The 17,772-nt window shown below is 36.6% G+C and overlaps 1 long non-coding RNA gene across 1 annotated transcript in view; it reads right to left on the reverse strand.

Annotated features, from left to right (window-relative positions):
• The window catches only part of LOC309868288, a 116,018-nt gene that overhangs the window by 72,133 nt on the left and 26,113 nt on the right, over window positions 1-17,772 (reverse strand). Inside the window, exon 4 of the long non-coding RNA XR_014313622.1 lies at window positions 13,794-13,912. This is a non-coding gene — a long non-coding RNA (uncharacterized lncRNA). The remainder of the gene's footprint in view (window positions 1-13,793; window positions 13,913-17,772) is intronic.

Consider the following 17,772-nt stretch of genomic DNA (forward strand, 5'->3'; position numbering starts at 1 on the left):
ATCTGTCAAATAAATAAATAAATAAAAATCTTTTTAAAAAGGTCATTAGAGGTGGCGCCTGGGTGGCTCAGTGGGTAAACCGCTGCCTTCGGCTCAGGTCATGATCTCAGAGTCCTGGGATCGAGCCCCGCATCGGGCTCTCTGCTCAGCAGGGAGCCTGCTTCCTCCTCTCTCTCTGCCTGCCTCTCTGCCTGCTTGTGATCTCTGTCTGTCAAATAAATAAATAAAATCTTAAAAAAAAAAAAAAAAAAAAAGGTCATTAGAACATCTTCTCTATTTTAAAAAATTATATTTAAAATTTTCCAGAATAAAGCATTTTTTAAGCAATTAAAACAGAAATACAAACACGACTGCTCAAAAGAATAAAGGAAAAATACAACTAATATTAAAAAGATTTACTCTTATAAGTAATATAAAAATGCAAATGGAAAAAAGATGTCTTTTCACTTATGAAATTAGTAAAGATGTAAAATGATAATATCCAATGCTGTCAGGGATGTAGCATGATGAATGCTATGCTGGTAACTGTGACAATTTGTACAATGTGAAAGCACATATCAAAAATTGTAAATGTGGGGCACCTGGGTGGCTCAGTGGGTTAAAGCCTCTGCCTTTGGCTTAGGTTATGATACCAGGGTCCTGGGATGGAGCCCCGCAGCAGAGGGCCCGCTTCCCCCACCTCTTTCTGCCTGCCTCTCTGCCTACTTGTGAACTCTGCCTGTCAAATAAATAGAAAAAATATTTTAAAAAATTAAAAAAAAATGTATTCTTACTCTTGATCCAGTAGTTAAATCCTATGAATTCATCCCATGGAAACAATCAAAACAATTATTTGTATTCAAAGATGTTCTTTGTAGCATTGTTTATGTTATTGAAAATCTGAGTAGTTCAACAAAAAGTTAAGTAAATTAGGTTGCACATGATGTTTGTAAAGAGTTTTCCATAATAAACGGAAATTCTTATAATACATAAAGCAAAATGAAAACACATACCTAAAAGACTAAATGCTAAAAAATAAACATATTAACAGTAATCCACTAATCAGGGTCCTAGTAGGACACTGATGGTACACCCAATAGGGTTTAGCTGAACAAAGTCTAAAGAAGGGATGATTTATAGAAGTGTGGGCAGGATTTAGGAGCCAGCCAGGGACTTAGCAACATAGGGTAGGGTGGCCAGCCTTAGTCCCCAGGTGGGCAAAAGCAGAGAACAGTAACCAGAGCTGAAGCTGGGGAAAATATGAAACTAGTTTTATTCCTATTCTGGGATCTGATATCCCACTGGGCACAGCATATGTGAAACCTAGTAAGTTTCCTTGGAGATCAGCCTTCTGGCACATAGAGCAGGGCAAAAAACTATGGAGAGTGGATCTAGAGGTGCAAACAGAAATTAACCAGCACAAGTATTGTCTCTGGTTGGAGGATTGCGAGTGTTTACTATTTTCATTTTATCTGCTAGTTTATAAAACTTCCTCACCCTGGTGTGAACACCCCCTACCCACAGAAGGAGTTTGGAAACAAAACCCACGCAGTTTACATATTATGTTTTTTTACTCAAGCTATCATAGTTAAAACAATTTAAAATGTAAAATTTGTTATTAAGAAGCATATGCTTATATTTTTCTAAGTTAATTTGTTATAATGTTCTTCAGCAATTAATCTCTCCCTCCCCATTACTCCTCTCTTCTGATTTTCTGTATTGTTCTGCTTTTTCCTACATTATTTGTGTATTTATTAAGTCAACTTATGACAAAAACCCTCATCGGACTCTCTGCTTTATGAATATCTGTGACTGCATAAAGTACTATACTGTCAGAGCAGCAGCAGAGCTAACAGCTTTGGTCAAAAACAGTCAAGAGAAGGGCAGGCAGGTCACTTCCTGTCACCCCCACACCTGGGGAAATACAGTTCTCAGAGTGGCTGTGGCTACTGTATAAGTAGAGAAAGTGTCCACATTGGTGGGAATACTGCTTACCTATTTTTAGAACCGTTATGACTATAATGCTTGTTTTGTCTAGAACTGTCATTCATACTGGCCAAATGTTCATGCATTCATAATTTGGGAGCACAACTATAAGAGAAAACATCCAAATTCATTGCCGTTAGGTTTAAGAACATAATACTTGAATACTTTTGTTTGAAATGTGTTGATTTTTATAGAAAGTGACTGGTGTGAAGCATCGACTATATTTTAAAATATGTCTTTTATCGAAAAATTTTTCCTCACAAGCCCTAGTATTAATTTAATCAAGTAAATCTGATTTTTATTGTAGACATTTTGTGTTTGAAAAGCAGTCATATTTGAGGTGTATAACGATATATCATTTTGGCCTTGACAAGCTAAAAAAGAAAGATTTTAAAAGAAAAAAGGTATTTTACTAACTCAGAATTTTGAATAACTTTCTGAAGTATAATTTGAAATGATTAAAACAACTCATTACCTGCTAAAAGGTTTGGGTCATGTGTATTTTGACTTAAATTATTTTGCACATTGACGTTGATTTTGATCATTTGCTCACTATCAAGGCTTCTCTGTGGATATTATGCAGCAAAGCCATTAACAACCAGATTTCAATTCAGAATGTGAAAATTCATTGAGACATTGTATGTACATTTGGTGCATTGAGAAGTTCAGTCACGATCAACATGTCATGGCTTATCTCTGGAGAAGCACTAATTTTCTCAAATACTTTGGCCTGTTTGAGTGTGAGGAACCTGGATTCTAAACTCACTTTGAATTCATCTTTCTAGGTTTTAGTTCTGTGTAATCAGGTATGGCTTTGAAAATATTGGCTTTGCGTAAATTAGATAAAAGAGATGCTGATTTCCTCCCTTTTTGTTTTTTCATGCAACACATATCTCAGTTCTGGCTTTTTCATTCATTTAGCTAACTCTAATCAATAACTTCAGTAAATATGATGACATAGTGTGTTTATTGATCAACTCAATCAATTGATAAAATACTTTTTTTAGACAAAATATGTAATTAATAGCCATACATTATGTGCAAACAAAATTAGAATAAATCAAATGACTCATCTGGCTTCCACAAAAAAACTGTGTGAAATTGCTCAGTTATCAACATATTTAAAAGGTAAAAGTTGAGCATTGAATTTTTGTAAATAAGTAAGAATAGAGACGTGTAACAACAATGAAGCTGCTGACTTAGGACAATGGCTTGAGTTTAGGATAAACCAGATGAAGAATGAGCCCAGTTATATACCTAATATAATATGTTATGATGTGATATGATATGATATAAATACTGCCTTTTTACCTTTACTAAATACTTAAGAGCACCAGATTTTGACATTTGCAAAAGAGACCAATGCTGGAGCCTATACCTGAGAATGCCCATATATCACAAACAGGTACAAAATACATTTATTTATTTATTTTTTTAAAAGATTTTATTTATTCATTTGACAGAGAGAGATCACAGGCAGGCAGAGAGGCAGCAGAGAGAGAGAGAGAGAGAGAGAGAGGAGGAAGCAGGCTCCCTGCTGAGCAGAGAGCCCGATGCGGGACTCGATCCCAGGACCCCAAGATCATGACCCGAGCCGAAGGCAGCAGCTTAACCCACTGAGCCACCCAGGCGCCCACAAAATACATTTATTAAGGAACAAACACATCGTGGGAAACTGCCACCCTTCTCTGTTTCCTGCCCATCTCTCCTTTCTCCCAGTGGTTATCATATTTATGATTCTCCATCCCCTTTTATCTAGTTTTTTTCATATTTGGGAAATTCTTACCCTGTTACCTACCTAAATTAGAATTCCTAGATCCCTTGCCAATTCTCTTCAACAATAAAGCAGATATTCTAGCCAGGCAAGGAAAAAAATAGGTATGTAAGCTGGAAAGGGGAAAGTAAAGCTATCTGTATTCACAGATAACATGATTATCTATACTGAAAATACTATGGAATTGACTAAAAAGCCACTAGAACTAATATGGAAATTTAGAAACATTGCAGAATACAATGCCAATATACAAAAACCAATTGTATTTTTATATACTAGCAGCAAATAATCAGAAATTGAAATGAAAATAAGAATGATACCATTTATCATAGCATTAAAGATATGGAATGCTTAGGGATAAATTTGTCAAAATGTGTGTAAGATACGTACACTGAAAACTACAAAACATTGTTGGGAGTAATTAAAGAAAGCCTTAATCAATAGAGAGCTGTGCTGTATTTATGACATCTTGAAATGTCATTTGACATTTGACCCAAGTTGATCCATATAGTCAGTGGAATCAGAATTAAAAACCCAGCACATTGACAAGCTGATTCTGAAATTTTATGGAAATGGAAAGAACCTAGAATAGTCACACACACACACAGACACACACATGCATACACACCTTGAGAAAGAAGAATGTTGGAGTATAACACCATCTGATTCCAGGAGCATTATTATAAAGCTATAATAATCAAGACAGTGTGGTATTGGTATGAAGACAGACATGTAATTCAATGGAATAGAACAGAGATTCTGCAGATAGACCTAATTAGGTTTGGTCAAATAATTTTTGACAAATGCTAAGAAATTTCAGTGGGGAAAAGGATTATTTTCTCAATAAACAGCACTAGTATAAATGGATTATCCATGCAAAAGAATGAATCTCTACCCTGATCTCACACTGTAAGTAAAAATTAATTCAAAATGGATCATAAATCTAAATATAAGAGGTGAAACTATTTTAGGTAAAACTAAAATTCCTATATGAAAACAATAGAAAATATGTTAATTTGACAAAGATTTCATAGATATTGCACAAAAAACATAGAACTACAAACAAAAAAGTTAAAAACTTTTATTCTTTGAAAGACAATGCTAGGAAAATGAACACCCAAGCCACAGAATAGGAAAAAATATTAGCAAAACATTTATATAACAAAGAACTTATCACAATTATATTAAGACAAACAGCTCAGTTAAAAATGGCAAAGGATGTGAACAGACACTTCATCGAAGAACATAGAGGAGGCAATTAAACACACAAAATCTGCTCAACATCACTAATCAATTTGGTAATGCAAATTAAAACTATTATAAGCACCCAGTAAATGGTTACAATTAATAAGACTGACCATATTAGCTGTTGAGGAGAACCTGAAGTTGCTGGAACTGTGTCATAGACTGCTTGTGCTAATGTAAAACGACATAGCAATTATGGCAAACAATTTGGCAACTTATTAAAAAGTAGACTATACATCTACTATTTACCCATCCATTCCACTTCTTTGTACTTACTCATGAGAAATGAAACCATATATCTCTACAATGACTTGCACATGAATATCCATAGAAGCTTTATTTGTAATAGTCCCAAACTGGAAACAAACCCAAATATCCATCAATAATAAATGGATAAATGTAATATGCTATACCCATACAATGGAATATTACTATTGAGAAAAAAAAAGGAATGTACTGTTGATACGTAAAATCACATGGATTAATCTCAAAATTATTATACTGAGTGAAAGAATCCAGACAAAAAGAATACATAATGATTCCATTTATATAAAGTTCTGGAAAATGAAAACTAAAGCAAGAGAAAACAATTTTGTAATTGTCTGGGACAGGGAAATATGAGGGAGGTGGAATGGCTTACTCATGGTATGGAGAAACTTTTAGGGACTAGGGATAGAATCATGATGTTTTATGGTAATGGTTTCATAAGTACATAAATATGTCAAAAAAACAAATTATATACCTCAACCATATGCAGTTTACTGCATTATCAATTATAACTTACTAAAGCTGAAAAAAATTACAAAACCAAAAGAAAAAATAAAAAAATAAATTTTAAAGGGACAAGAAGAGTATTTCAATTTTTTGTTAAAGATGAGAGCAGAGGTGATGTTTGCATTCATGATTTCCTACTTGTATAGCACTTAGAACAGCCTAACTTAGAAAACATTTGATATACATACTTATTATTAAAAAAAAATCTTCAGCCACTCTAGATCTAGGTCACAGATCATCTGAGTGAGACTTGAATTTAGAGATGAGCAACAAAATAGAATAGTTTCCATTTTGTTGGCCTATGTCAGAGGTATCCTGCTTTGGGGATATCAGTGGCTGTAAGGATGAACTCCTGACAGAGAAGTGGCATCAAGGAGGGTAATGGTACAATGGCAGTGTTGTTTTGTTTTGTTTTGGTTGTTTGTTTTTAAGATTTCCTTCCTTCCTTCCTTTTTAATTTTTTAAAATTTAAAAATTTTTTAATTTTATTTTTTTCAGTGTTCAAAGATTCATTGTTTTTGCACCATACCCAGTGCTCCATGCAATATGTGCCCTCCTTAATAGCCACCACCTGGTGGTGGATATTATTTATTTATTTTGAGAGAGACAGAGCAAGCAAGCATGAGCTGTGGTGGGGGGATATCAGGAGGGGCAGAGGTAGAAGCAGACTACCTGCTGAGCAGGAAGTCCAACAGAGGGTCCAATGATGCAAGGCTTCATCCTAGGACCCTGGGATCATGACCTGAACTGAAGGCAGATGCTTAACCGAATGAGCCATCCAGGTGCCCCTACAATGGCATGTTTTTCTTCAGGCCACTTCTCTGGCATGATTTAATTTTAGACTATTACCTTCAAGTATGTTTCTTTAGTCTTCCCTATAAGTTACCTAATGTACTTGAATATATTAATTACTTGCTTAACATAGTGAGAGTGGATTCTGTTGACTGCCTCCAATCATCTTGACCAATAAAACCCCTCAGGAAAAAACAATGCAAAAATTAGACGTTTTTTAAAGAAAAATTGGAATTTGTTTTTTTCTCTTTTGTTTTGGGGAGAGAGGAATTCTTAACCAACTCAACCAAACATTTAATTGAAAGACTAAAAGACATTTATATAGTCTGTACCCCCTCCTACTTAAAAATTTTTTTTCATTGCTTTATGTGGAAATTTTCATTTGGATTAAAATAGAGGTATGGGGCATGGGGGTACCCACTGGATTTTTCATGAAAAGATTTTGGGTTCTCAGAGTGTAGTAATATGGGGAGTAGTGGAAAGGTGGTAGGGTTGGAGGAACATAAATATAACTTCTATCAATGAAAACATAACATAAATTGTGAAAATTTTTTATTTATTACTGCTTGTTTAAGATAATGTTGGATATGATTGGTCTGTTGAATATCACACACCAATTTTTAGGCAAATGAGTTTCCATTTGATTGGGAATTTTTGTTTAAAGAGGTAACATGATTTTCAGATAAAATTTTCATTTTAAGGATGATGCCTCTAGGTAATAGGTAGAGAGTTACATGTACTGACATAGTAAAGTATCTGTGACAAGTTTTTAAAGGAAGGGAGCAACATTAAGAGTAATGTGAATAGTATAATACTTGTGTATATATAAGGAGATATTACATTATTTACTCATTAGAGAAATTGAACCAGATAAGGTTGGGACTTTGGCACACTAGGTACGGTGGAATGCTGGGGTGAAATACTCACTAAAAACAGGAAGACTGAAAAAAAGTTTTTATAGTAGAAAGGGAGAAGACCTTCTCAACCTCCTCTGCTATTAAGCTCTAGTAATGCTGGCTGCCAAGTGTATATATACCAGGCAGAAGATTAGAGACCAGTTCCTGAGAAAGGATCTATGAATACTGAAATCTGGGTGGTCTCCTAAAGAAAAGTCTGGTTTTCTGATTAATTACTCTGGAGAAAATTGTATTGGTCAATAAAGGCTTATAGTCAGCTTTTTAATTATTTTATTCTAAAATATCTGTAGACATGTTGTTGTCCAATTTTCCCCACACCATTTGTTGAAAAGACTGTCCTTTCCCCATTGGATATTCTTTTCTGCTTCGTCGAAGATTAGTTGACCATATAATTGTTGGTTTATTTCTGGCTTTTCTGTTCTATCAATCTAGGAATCTATTTTTGTGCCAGTACCAAAAGACTTTTTTTTTTTAATAAAGATTTTATTTATTTATTTGACAGAGAGAGACACAGAGAGAGAGGGAACACAAGCAGGGGGAGTGGGAGAGAGAGAAGCAGGCTTCCTGCTGAGCAAGGAGCCTGATGTGGGCCTCGACCGTGGGATCATGACCTGAGCCAAAGGCAGCCCCTTAACAACTGAGCCACCCCAGCACCCATGATCATTACACCTTTGTAATATAAGTTGAAGTCTGGAATTGTGATGTCTCCAGCTTTGTTTTCCTTTTTCAAGGTTGCTTTTGCTATTTGGGGTCTTTTGCGGTTCCATACAAATTTTAGGATTGTTTGTTCTGATTTTGTGCAAAATACTGTCCATATTTTGATAGGGATTTCTTTAAATGTGTAGATTGCAGTGCACCTGATTGTCTTCGTTGGATAAGTGCTGGCCTTCAGCTCAGGTCATGATCACAGGGTTCTGGGACTAAGCCGTGCATTGGCTTCCAGCTCAGTGGAGAGGCTGCTTCTTCCTCTCCCTCTGCCTGCTGCTCCCCTTGCTGGTGCTCTCTCTCTCTCTCTCTGTCAAATGAATAAATAAAATATTAAAAAAAAATGTGTAGATTGCTTTCGGTAATACAGACTTTTTTTTTAAGATAGGGAGAGAGAGAGAGCGAGAGAGAGAGAGAGGCAGAGGGAGAGGGAGAGAGAGGATCTTAAGTAGAGAGCAATGAGCCTGATGTGGGGTTCAGTCTCACAACCCTGAGATCATGACCTGAGCCGAAACCACTATTTGAATGCGCAAGTGAATAAGCCACTCAGTGCCCTGGGTAATACAGACATTTTAATAATATTTGTCCTTCTAATCCATGAGCATTTCTTCTAATCCATTTCTTTGTGTCATCTTCAATTTCTTTCATCAGAGTTTTTTTTTTTTTTAAAGATTTTATTTATTTATTTGACAGAGAGAAATCACAAGTAGATGGAGAGGCAGGCAGAGAGAGAGAGAGAGGGAAGCAGGCTCCCTGCCGAGCAGAGAGCCCGATGCAGGACTCGATCCCAGGACCCTGAGATCATGACCTGAGCCGAAGGCAGTGGCTTAACCCACTGAGCCACACAGGCGCCCGACTTTCATCAGAGTTTTACAGTTTTCAGACATCTTTTACCTCTTTGGCCAGGTTTATTCCTAGGTATCTTACGGTTTTCATTACAACTGTTAATGGGATTGATTCCTCGATTTCTCTTTCAGCTGCTTCATTATTGGTGTATAGAAATACAAGAGATTTCTGTACATGAAGACATTTCTCCAAAAAAGACATACAAATGGACAACAGACATACGAAAAGATGTTCGTCATCACTTACCATCAAATCAAAACTACAACGAAGTATCACCTCACACCTGTCAGAATGGCTAAAATTAACAACACAAGAAAAAACAGGTATTGGTGAGGATGTGGAGAAGAAGTAACACACACTGTTGGTGGGAATGCAAATTAGTGCAGCCACTCTAGAAAGAGTATGGAAGTTTCTCAAAAAGTTAAAAAAAGAATTTTCCTATGATCCAGTAATTGCAATACTAGGTATTTACCTAAAGAACACAAAAACAGTAATTCAAAGGGATTCATGTACCCCTATGTTTATAGAACCATTATTTAAAATAGCCAAGATATGGAAGCAGCCCAAGTGTCCATTGATTGATGAATGGGTAAAAAAGAGATAATATAAATATATACAATGGAATATTATTTGGGCATAAAAAAGAATGAAATCTTGCCATTTGCAATGACATGGATGGGTCTGGAGAGTAATGATACATGAAATAAGCCAGTCAGAGAAAGACAAATTCCATATGATTCCACTCATATGTGGAATTTAAGAAACAAAACAAATGAATGACAAAAAAAGAGAGAAACCAAAAAACAGAAAACCTTAAATTTAGAGAACAAACTGATGGCTGCCAGAGGGGAGGTGGGAGGGTGAGGGGAATGCATTGGATAGGTGATGGTGACTGAGGTGGATGGAAGGATGGGTGAAACTGGTGAAAGGGATTAAGAGTATACTTATCTTGATGAACTCTGAGTAATACATGGAACTGTTGAATCACTATATTGTACAACCCAAACTAGTATAACACTGTATATTAACTATACTGGAATTAAAATTTTAAAAAATTAATTTAAATAAATAAATACAATAAAAAAACCCAAAAATATATGGTAAGTATTGTTCCCTAATAATAAGAGAGAAAGGCAACCATCTTGAAATCACGAGGAAACAAATTTGAGAAAAAAGCCAATACTACAGAAGATAGAGAAGAAGAAGAGAGAAGGAAAGAATATGAAAAATCATTGACATTGCTGCTCTGTGAACCAACCCAAGAATTGTCCCTTACTGCTGAATCTCCTCTTACATTCGATCGTTCAAGTTTTTCATTAGTGAGGCTATGTTTTAGTTAGGTATTCTTTTTTTTTCTTTTTTTTTTTCAGTAGATAGGATCAAAGTCATACACTAGGATTTGGAATTTCAAAACCCAAATCCCTGAAATACTCAGGGCAATTAGTTTATGCCAACAGATTTGGAAGCAAAGTTCAAAGCCAGTTTGATTTAAAAGCTGATTCCAGAGGGCAGAGAAAGAGAGAGAGAGAGAGACAGACAGAAATTAAGAAAGCTAAGACACTGCTATTTCCTGAGATGAGGTCCCACTCAGTGCTCAACCACCGTCTTTATTTCTGGGGGTGGGGGTTTGGGGGAGGGGAGAAGAACCAGAGAAATTCCAGTTACATGTCTCTTAAGAGAAGAGAACTGAGAGAAAGCCAAGTCAGCTTGTTGTCTGGATCAGGAGGGTATAGGCATTTGAATGTACATTAAATGAAGACCAACCAGGAATGGGAAGTTTTGAGGATGCAGCCTGGCCAACTTGGGCCCAGACATACCCCATGCCGCACCTTCACCAGCATCAGTACTTCATACCTACCTAGAATCTACACACAGTTTTCTCTGGAGTAGGGAAGTGGGTAAAGACCGGACTGATTAAATTTAGTTTCTGACAAAATGAGAGCTAAAAATAGAAATTTTAGAAAAATAATAGTGTTCAGACCCGAGATTATGTTTTGACATATGTACTATTAATTAATTAATTGCTGATAATAATTATACCAGTTTCCACACTCAAGAAGCTCACAGTTTAATAAAGACAAGCAAACAAATAGTTAACTATAATATGTGAAGTGTTTTATAGGTAAATATTCAAAATGATATAATAACACAGAGTGAGCATGGAGAGTACAACATAAGCTCTGTTTTGAAGGACAAAAATCAGTTAACCATAGATGGTATGGTATGGGGAAATGATGAGTTCTGTTTTGGCCTTGTTGCATCTGAGGAATGATTTTTGTTTGTTTAAAATCAAGGAAACTTGGACATGTCTGTATATTAAGAGGAATGAGGTGGCAGAGAAGTAGAGAATGAGGAGAATGGCTACAAATGATGGTCTGAGAGCTGAGGAAGCAGAGAGCAAAAGCACACAGATCAAGGGCCCAGAACGTTGCCTTGACCAGAAAGAAGGAAGATGAGAAGGCAAAGATAGGAATAGTTGAAAATACGTATACACACAGGAAGAGTTCAATAAAGTTAAGAGCACTCATGCTTGATGCCTTCTACTTTATGTGAGAAGTAGAAGTTCAGGTTCATCTTTTAAGGGTAAGAGAGACAGACCAGGATTTTAAGGAGGGGAGTTACATGGCCAGATTTGTATTTTAAAATACTCTCTCTGGTAGAAATTCAAAGAATGAATTAAAGAGAGATCAGAAAAGACTGAAGCTAAGATACCCATTAAGAGATCATTGGAGTCATCCAGGGGGAAAAAAATCATGAAGACCTGAATTAAGACAGTGGCAGAGGGAATAAAAGGAATGGTTTCCATAGATATTTATAAGCTAAATTATTATAAGAAGTGACTGTTTATACACTAGTAGTGATGGAGAGAGAGGAAAGGAGGATGATACCCAGATCCGAACATTTGGCTCATTTGAAAGTTCAGCAAGAAGGAGGAGAGGTTTATGGGAGAAGATAATGAGCTTAACTTTGAATATACTTAAATGTAAAGATATTGATAAGGTTGTGGATTTGGACAGAAATTGATGTAGATATAGAAGGTAGTTGGATCTGTGTATCTACAGTTTAAGAGAGATGGTCTGACCTAGATAGAGAAAGTAAGGAGAACTATGTTCCAGGAGGGTGGTGGCTGAAACAGTGGTTATAAATGAGATCCTTATGTGAGTATGTGAAGAAGAGATTTTTTTTAATGGCTTTTATTTTAACCTATTCCTGTAATTCACCAAATATGATAAACTTACACTATATTCAACAATACCTAAATATGTATCTTACATTCACACTTTGAATTAACACTATCTTCTCTCATTTAGTGTTCATAAAAGTCAGAGAAGCCATTATGCTCCACAAATAAGCAAAACCATATGATAATTGACTCTTTCTGCTTGACTTATTTCACTCAGCATAATATCCTCCAGTCCTGTCCATGTTGATATAAAAGTTGGGTATTCAGCCTTTCTGATGGAGGCACAATACTTTATAGTATGTATGGACCACGTCTTCTTTATCCATTCGTCTGGTGAAGGGCATCTTGGTTCTTTCCACAGTTTGGCAACCGTGGCCATTGCTGCTATGAACATTGGGGTGCAGATGGCCCTTCTTTTCACTACATCTGTATCTTTGGGGTAAATACCCAGTAGTGCAATTGCAGAATCATAGGGAAGCTCTATTTTTAATTTCTTAGGAATCTCCACACTGTTTTCCAAAGTGGCTGCACCAACGTGCATTCCCACCAATAGTGTAAGAGGGTTCCCCTTTCTCCACATCCTCTCCAACACATGTTGTTTACTGTCTTGTTAATTTTTGGTTTCGCTTATTTGTGGAGCATAAGGAATAACATGGAGGACATGGGGAGATGGAGAGGAGAAGGGAGTTGGGGTAAATTGGAGGGGGACGATGAACCATGAGAGACTGTGGACTCTGAGGAACTAACTGAGGGTTTTGGAGGGGAGAAGGGTGGGAGGTTGGGTAAGCCTGGTGATGGGTATTGTGGAGGGCACGTATTGCATGGAGCACTGGGTGTGGTACATAAACAATGAATTCTGGAACACTGAAAAGAAATTTTAAAAATAAATAAAAATTAAAAAAAAAAAGTCAGGGAATCCCTGAAAATCCTATATAGGCCATGAACTAAGATCTACTATAAACATGGCATGTTCTACTATTATAAATTCATTAGTGATAGTTGTGTAGTGAAGGCTTTAAGACTACCAAATGATATCTTTTTAGTAGTGGAAAGCCTACTAAGTTAAGAGTGAGCATCCCCTTTTGTCAATTCTAGCAATGCTACCAGTCAATGCTACTAGTTATAGCATTGGGAAAATTTATGCAATTTCTTGTTACCAATTTTAATACTCATTAAGAATATGGTAAAATGTTTCAGTTTGTACTTTAAGACCACCTTACATACAGAGATACATATACATGTGAAATTACCAAAAATGCCTTTAACCCATTTTTATGCATCTATTACAATGTACAAGATGAATATATTTCTATTTTTCCCTACAGAAAGACAAACAGTCTTTTTCTTGTAGTATCTCATAAATGACCTTAGTGCTGACCCAAATATAACCTACTAATTACCCTCTGTGTACCTTCCAGGCCCTGATTAGTTGTATTTAGCATTTGTGTGAGACTGTGATTCTACTCTGGAAATCTTCCGTATAGCTTGTAATTCCCGGTGGAAAAAAAAATTGCTGTGACCTATACAGTTGGAGAAAAGAAAACACAGCTACACTCTTCCAAAAGCAGAACAAAGCAATGAAATAACATACCTTTCACAAGGGACTTGGTGTTATCTGAAACCCTATAATCCACATCCCATTCTGCTTCTTCAATAGGTTGGATGATTCCAGTGGGCGGGTCGGAGAACTAATCAATTTTGAAACAGCATCTGCAAAAATAGATAATGTTCATCTAAAGGGCAACCTAGTCATAAAGCCCCACAAGGATGAGTAAATAAACACACATCTTTGTATAAAGGGGATCCCCTAGATGGAGCTGTAATGCAGTATTGGCAATGTGGTATTCCATCAATACCATCAAAGGAATTTATCAAGCACCAACATTAGGATGAACTATGTGATTAAACTGACATGGTTCCTGAACTCCTAGAATTTATAATGAATTCTAACTCCTGCACCCATAATGGAACACTTAAAAACTCAAGGCTCATTTGGTCCTAATCTTTTCTCCCGAATTTCTTTTTCTCCTGTGCTTCCTATGCTAGAGAAGGAATCCAAGGCATCCAAAATTCCTCTCTGTCACTCCCTGTAGCCAATCCATCTTTAATGTTTATTGGTTCAACCTCTTAATTGTGCCTCGAACCATTCATTACCTTTTACTTTATCTATAACCATCGGCCTTCTTGCTAAAAATATTGCAATATTAGTTGCCCTGAACCCCCTTCTCCTATCTTTCCCCAACACTGCCACTGGAGTTACCCAACTTTCAAATCTTGGTATATCACCCATCTGCTCAAAATCCACAAATTTCTACAATCATCAATCATTTATTTCTTTCTCGATACTTCCACTTTTCTTTTAAACTCCAATTCAAGTACAACCTTACAGTAAAGGATTCTTAGACTCAATTAACTATTCATTTACTCAATTAATATTTATTTATTTTTAGGATTTATTTATTTATTTTTGAAAGAGAAAGACAGGGAGAGCAAGTGAGGGGAGTGGCAGAAGGAGAGAATCTCAAGCAGACTGTGTGCTGAGTGCAGAAACTGACCTGGGGCTTGATCCCACAACCCTGAGATGGTAACCTGAGCCGAAATCAAGAGTTGGCTGCGCCATCCAGGAGCTACACTCAATATTTATTAAGCACAAATTTCATGTCATGCTTAGGGCCAGCACTGGAAATAGAGGAGTGATATAATCCTGGCCTTGCAAATTTACAGTGAGTGGCAGGAAGGACAATGAAATAACAATGATAGCAGTAACAATGAATATGGTGAAGAACTAATTTGCGTACATATAATAAGAAGAGAGAGAGCTCCAGAGATCCCTGATATTTATGGTGTGGGTAGAGGAAGAAGGGTCTTCAATAAATAAAGTGGGAGAAATTGTGTCATCTTGGAAAGCTAAAGAAAGTAAGGATTTTGAAAAGAAAGAATGATTAAAGGTATCAAATCCTGCCAAGAGGTCAAGCATATAAGGACTGAAGATTATCCTGGAATTTAGCAGAGAAACTTGAGAGCAACTTTGGTGGAGTGGTGGCTGCATAAAGTTACCATAGAGTGAGCTGAGGAGTAAGAGGTAAAGAAATGTAAGTAGTAGGAGCCATCTGGGTGGCTCAGTTGGTTAAGCAACTGCCTTTGGCTCAGGTCATGATCCTGGACTCCTGGGATAGAGTCCCACATTGGGCTCCCAGTTCCATGGGGAGTCTGCTTTTCCCTCTGACCTTTTCCCCTCTCATTCTCTCTCTCCTTCTCTCTCTCAAATAAATGAATAAAATCTTAAAAAAAAAAAAAAGAAATGGAAATAGAAAATGTCAAAATTTGTCTGGATGGAGAGAGGGGATTTGGTTAATTAGGAGGGAATCAAGGGTTGAAGGAGACTCCCCCCAAAAGTTCCATGCAATTTCTCCATGAGTATCTCTATAATAAAACAATTGTCACCTCATGTAATATTGTTTGGTTTTCTATGCCAGTACTTTATAAAAGGCAAGACACACAGCTTCCATCTTTATATCTCCAGCTCCTGACACAGGTTCAGGTACAAATAAGTACTCTACATACTGGTTTAATGTCTGAATGATTAAATGAGTGATCTGCTCTAATCCAAATATGAGATTCATTCTTCAATTCTCCTCTTCCTTGACTTGTCTCCACATTTCTGTCAACTTCCTTCTTGACTTATAGCCGTAAGAATCTCACAAGCTTCAGGTCATTTGACTCTTGCTCTGTCCTGCATATGCTCCTTCTCTAAGAGCTCAGCTCACACAGTTTCAGCAGCTGAATCCCAAATCTATCCCTCAACCTGTAATTTTACCTTTCTAGCTGACTGCAGGGTCTTTGATGTTTGACTGCTTCACCAACACCTGGAACTTAACACATGTGCAATTGCACTCATTACTATTCTCCCCTTTAAGTTAGCCAATATATTTTTCCAAGTTTACTGAAACTTTTTACCTATAGAGATATTTGCAGGTTGAATGTTGTGCTCCAGTCCTTGCTTGTTCAGATAGGGTAAATTATACATGGTTACATGTAAGCATAGAAATTCCATCCTCAAAAAGGGCAACCTTCTATTATCCCAAAATAATATGCTAATACTTTATTATATGTTCCATCAACACTGTGTATTACATGTTTGCTTGACACATCACAACTCTGAATTCCTGGCCCAGTGTTTCACCTGTTGGGCAGAAAAGCTGTTGACATGGTTATCTACCATAAAATAATCCACCAAGAGCAGCATTAGATTATTTGTAGTTTTTTTGCTTTTGTTTTGGTTTTTCTACTTTTCCTGGTCTTCAGAGTAGATTGGTTAAGTTCTCAGAGGTATGGGCTAAAACTAAAAAGTCTTAACACAAGTATAATCATAACATTATGGCACAAGCTGGTAATCCATTTAAAAACATACTTTTTAATCATAAGATTTCTGCAAAAACTTAGATGGTTGAAATTTTCTCCGGACAAAGCAGCTAAAAATATTCAGCAGGAATATTTGTTTCTTATTCATGTGACACCACTTTTTTTTTTTTTTTAAAGATTTTATTTATTTATTTGACAGAGAGAGATCACAAGTAGGCAGAGAGGCAGGCAGAGAGAGAGAGGAGGAAGCAGGCTCCCTGCAGAGCAGAGAGCCCGATGCAGGACTCGATCCCAGGACCCTGAGATCATGACCTGAGTCAAAGGCAGAGGCTTAACCCACTGAGCCACCCAGGCGCCCCATGTGACACCACTTCTTAATGACCAAGGCATATTTCCTCTATATTAGATAACATAAAGGCAGGCAATGTTTCACATACAGATAATATGATTTTTATCAATTTAAGGTGATCTAGATTCCATCATTTTATTTTATTCTATTTTAGCTAAACGTTACTTGAATGGAGAATTTTAACTATAATAATATAATTATCCTAAAACTTAAGATAGTCTTTTAAAAGCTTCCTCATTTAGTTACTGTGGTATATGTATATTTTGCAGATAAATCATATTTAGAAGATAGTACAGAAAATAATCACTGTCCAGGGGGTCTTTGTTGATACTTAAAGTTTACATGTATTTACATTTTTCAGCCAACTCTGACCAACTCCATTTAGACATTTAGTCAACATTTGGGTGACTTCTTGTGTCACCTGTGTGGCTCAGGTGGTTAAATGTCTGCCTTCACCTCAGGTCATGATCACAGGGTCCTGGGATTGATACCTGTATGGGGGCCCCCTGGTCAGTGGGGAGTCTGCTTCTCTCTTTCCCACTGCCCCTCCCCCTGCTCATGTTCTCTCTCTCTCTTTCTCAAATAAATAAGTAAAAAATCTTAAAAACAACAACAACAACAACAACAACAACAACAAAAACCCCACCCTCTTCTGTGCATTTGTCTTCTGGGACCAAGATAGAGTTTGAAATACAAAAGATATGCCTGTGAAAGATAAAAGGGACCTGGGTATAGGCCAAGTTTGAATGTACTATATAAAAGAAAGAGGACATACCAGTTATCCAGATCAAAGAATTTGGAGAGAAGGAGCCAGTAAAGATTATGCAGGAGCTAAAGCTACCCCTTGGCAGCCATTGAC

The sequence above is a fragment of the Mustela nivalis genome (genome assembly GCF_964662115.1).
Source record: "Mustela nivalis genome assembly, chromosome: 6".
NCBI classification, from domain to species: domain Eukaryota; kingdom Metazoa; phylum Chordata; class Mammalia; order Carnivora; family Mustelidae; genus Mustela; species Mustela nivalis.